Source organism: Electrophorus electricus, chromosome 8 (genome assembly GCF_041902795.1).
Source record: "Electrophorus electricus isolate QZ-2024a chromosome 8, ASM4190279v1, whole genome shotgun sequence".
NCBI classification, from domain to species: Eukaryota; Metazoa; Chordata; class Actinopteri; order Gymnotiformes; family Gymnotidae; genus Electrophorus; species Electrophorus electricus.
The window spans coordinates 7,031,905-7,036,939 of record NC_137504.1 but is presented as its reverse complement, the minus strand read 5'-3'; positions in this window follow the sequence as shown (position 1 = coordinate 7,036,939).

Below are 5,035 nucleotides of genomic sequence, written 5' to 3'. Positions count from 1 at the left end.
TACCTAGTTTTTTTCTGTTCTTACACATTCTCATAAAAGGCTTGCTAATGAGTAAATTAAATATGAACAAACACTGCAGTGCAGATCAGAAGTGGGATTGTGATCTTAAGAGATTTTAATATATTTTCATTCAGCACCACCTGCTGGTCTGACTCCCATAAGAGTAGGATTTCATTCAGAGATGTGTTTTTACTGAACATAGTGTAGATCACTTTTACATAACATGTTATTAAAGTATACACAGTAGAACAGGATACCACTGCAGACTGCCACACCATTAACAGGTGTGGGCTAGGATACAGCCAGGTAGCCCAAACCTAGACAGGAGCAACTGAGGGTAAAGGGCCTTGCTCGGGTGCAAAAGCAGTACCATGGCAGCATTATAGCTCAAGCCAGCAACCTCACAATCAGAAGACAAGCACCTTAAATACTGAGCTACCACTGCCCTCTGTTATTAAAACCTCATCCTCTTACGCTGGTTGCATACCATAACTAAACAGGTACAATTTTATTTACAGAAATGATGCTACACTGTCATATGTATGACTATGAAAGTCTTGTATATAATCATTACTACCTGTCATGTCACTTAATATATGGTCATTAATTTGAGGACTGCTCCAGCCAGGGCAATTTGGAGATTTCTTTTCAGTCCAACTCATTCATTTTACAGTTACATTTATGGCATTTGGCAGACACTTACAAAAATGCTTTGTCATTTACTCATGAAATGATCATTCTTTACTTGTTTTTGTCATGATGTTCACATTCATCTGTCCACATGCTATTTCTCATTTTCTTTTCCTTTTTTAAGGTTGCATCACTTTTTCAATAAGTCTTCATGTTATCAGTCCATTCATCATGCCAAAAAAGATGGGCCAGAGTTTTCACTTGTCACATTCCCCAGTGTATTCTACCCACACCCTGCAACAAGGCGTCTTGGCAAAAGTAGTAGTAGTACAAGAGCCCAATAAAATAAGCCAGTAGCAGACCAAATAAAGTAATTTTTCCTGCATATTTAGCATCAAAATGAACTGAGCATGCAGTAAGTAAAGGACACATTCATGCACCACTGGCATTCAATAGCTCTCAGTTCTCATTGGTGAAGGACATATGGGTTAATGGTAGTATGATAAACCAAACACTGTACACCAGTGGGGGAAGCATTTTATTGCTTTTTGCTATTTTGCCACCAGGTGGTGTGGCAGGTTAAATGTTAACACAATGCCTCCCATATTCCAATTAATAAGTCTTAGTAAGGCTGAGGAATAGCGTGTAAGCATATGTTACTGTTTCTTCATGAATTGGTATTGTTTATTTGTTTTGATAATTTCACTAACACAAAAGATGTGGAACTGTGTATGTGAAGCTAATATTAAAAATAATAATAATACAAGTAGAAAAAGGAGAACAAAAGAAAAACAAGTGTTACGAATATGCTTAACTTCTAAGTGATAGAAAATAAGTCTTAATTGAATGTAATATTGAATTGCATTCTGAGATATTTGAATGTGTTGGGGCAATGAATTGATCTCAAACTTTCAGGACAGGCCTGGGGTCATAACTAAAAGCATAAATACCTTAGTCACAGTGAACGGTGCTTCTAAGTCTTCTAAGTCCGATTGTAAGGACATGGAAAATAGCTTGCTGAATAGATCATAACAAGTGTTATCACAGTTTATATACGCAGATATGTTCACCACGTTATTATATGTCTTGTGTAACATGTTCTCTGAATGGTTTCTTAAGCTGTCACTACATCTGATATTGACCATGCAATATCAAGCATAAAGCAGAAGCAAAAATATACTATCATGCACATGCTAGCAATGGTGTGCTTGGTAAAGCAGATCCATAGGGCTGAGAATACTAGCAAACTAAGAATGTCATACATAATCACATTTTTTACAATCTAGATTTATACTTTTTTGAGAACTTGATCATTTTAACAAGACTTCAGTATATTTAGTTGTTTAGAGTGAATAAAAAACAATGATCAACATATGTAATATTTCTGAATATAATGTTTTACCATGCCAAAACAAACAAACAAACAAATAAAACATTCACTTTCAGTAGTTTTAATCTATCTGAACTAGATCACTCTCTTCTCTGTGCAGCTTCCCTTTTTATAAGCATTATTCACTGGCATGCTATGTAATGGCATACAGTAACACTAGAGCATTTGCTACAGTGACCTTTGCTACAGTGACCTTCTCTGTTCTATCAATGTAACTGAGTTCAAATGAAAAATCTTGGAGCAGCTGTCTACTTTAATGATTCCTGCTATGCAGTGATGGTGTTGTCACAGAACACTGACACCAAAAACTTCCTCTTTTAATGGTTTATTGGGAAGGTCTCATGCAACATTCCTGTAGCAGGTAACACCCTTACTGATATTCTTGAAAAAGTATAAGAAAAAGAAAAAAGGGAAAATGGAGAAAATAACCATGCTGTAAAAAATATAGAATGCTGCAGTAGAGAAATTCTGTAGAGAACTTTGATTCTGAACAGTAAGTGCTATAGAACTGCAACTGACATTTTAGAGCAATTACACTTCAATTGGCCAAGGTTGTGTTCTTAAAAGAGTTTGTGGCAAATGATGTGGAGTAGATGAATGGTATAGGCACTTATGCTTAGACTTTTAGACATCTGTGACATGACCTTCATTAGTGCAAAGCCCTTTGGGGTTGAATCAGTCCAGAAAGAGCCATCTTGCTAATAAAGAGTCACACCCACTCTATAATATGCATTTATCCATTTAAATACAAAGAAACCTTAAAAAATAAATAATATATTTTTGATCTTTGGTTTTACTTAATTTATGTCAAATTAAGGTTCTGTATCATAATGTTATGTCAGTCATTCCAGTGAGTCAGTGCTTCTTGGATATTTTAATGATGTGGTAAAATATGTGACCTTGTAAATCTATTATGAGAATGTGCCTAGGTTTTTCCATGTTCTCCTTTTTTCTGCTATACTTTTCCCTTTTCATTTCTAATACTAGGTACTAGAAGGAGGAAGATGGCATTAATATTAAATAAACTCTAAATACACACTTGGGGAAAAGATGTGAGTGAACAAATAAACAGATGAGAAGTAAGTATATATTATATACATGGAGTACATATGGGAAGCTGTCTTACTTTATGATTGATATTCTATAAAAGACCTATACAAAAGGCTAAACATAGCTTCTTTGATAAAAAAAAATGTCAAACCAATGTCTTCAACAAGAAAAATCATTCAGAATTAGTGGCAATTGGAGCAGAATTAATTATTGGTTAAGATTATTGCTTATTGGAGCTGAGTAAATGGTTATTGGAGCAGAATTCAACTAGGTATAACAGAGATAAGAGAAAACACAAAACATACAATGGCAAAACTGTATTATTTTTTGCAAGGATAGACCCTGTTGAATGGATCTATCTCCTCTCTATTGAAGAGGATTTGTCCGATCCATTTAGGTTGCTGACAGAAACATCCTCACTGAAAGAGGACCATGCTCACTGAAAGAGGACCAGTGCTCCATGCTTTGGGGTGTCTTGGGAGTCTTGTATTGTTTTAAAAAGCTATTTTGGTAGAGGATCCTTCAGTGAGATGACAATGCTGGTGATGTGTTGCAGGTCTAAGAAATGATCTGGCCTAGGTAATAAAGGACAATCTTGCATACTGACACTTTGTCCCTAAGAACTGCTCTGTGGCTAAGCTGTGACTCATATATTTTTTAAAGCTCATGAATATATGAACTGTGATATTGTCACAGCTGTCAGCACTATGAATCTCCACACTGCACTAATATTGCCACACTTTTCAAGGTAATGTGTGGTATAACACCAGTATTACCCAACTTTAAATCATGGAAAAGCAGAGACCTGTGCAAAGATGATTTCCTCTAATTTTGACCTTGAAATGCAGATAGACAAGTCAGAAAGAGGCTGATTCCTGAATTTTAAAATATTTTAATGGACACAAAAGAAAATGCTGATCTGGTTTATTTTGGAACGGCTTTTGTTCATCTCCAACATTTGCCAGGATTAGACTAATTTGTGCACACCCCAATCAGACTTCTGCTAAGCGATGTGGGTGGGGGAAGGCTGAAGTGTTTTGGGGGTGAGTGAGGCACAGCTTGGACAGCGGGTGGATTCACAAGAGGGGGGCTCTGGGAGAATTAATATAGGGGTATGGGGAATTATGTCTGATTCCTGCTGAAAATTAACAGCCATTCTTGGAACTGGCTCTAAACCAATAATAGCACAGTCCATTCAATCATGCAAAAAGACAATTTGATACAAAACTGAAACTGGACAAGCTGAGCAGTTATTGTTACATTGCAATTGTTTGCTTATTTTAGCTATTTTCTTTAATTTAGTCATTTTTAAATCCATTGAGTTATTGGAAACCAACAAAAAACAACTATTCCAGGTGCCCATTTGAACTTGAATCAAACCAAAGAAGCAAAAGAGAACCATCCTCCCTTCCTCTCTATGAGAATGCTGTTAAGTGATTTCTCAAAGACCCCTGTCCATGGAGGTCTAGAGACGCAATATAATACACCATTAAAGTACTGTGTTGACTGGGTAGCCTAAATTAAGACGAATATTAAGAAGATTATTTTGGGTCAACTTGGACTGAAATGTGAACATGCTGTAAACATCTTGTACCTTTCTCTAAAATGTTGTTTACATTTCTGTTTTATGAATCTGGTGTTACAAATGAAGTAAAATCTAATGATGCTAACTGGACTTAACAAATAGCATTTTAAGGAGCAATATACCAGACATTAAAGGAATTTCTTACATTTGTCCTGAAGGATAAATAGAAAACTCCTCATTCAACTCATGAAGGGTAGCTGATTAGTTCACTCAGCTGGACTGTTGAATGTTATAGGCCTGCATGTGCGTAACAAAGGCTATTCTTAATGGCTTGCAGTCTATAAAGCATATCACTTGAACAATAAAAGTTAACAGACCGGATACATAGCTACATGGGTTATGTACTGCAAACGCGGCTATTGTCGACGTAAAACGGCAGC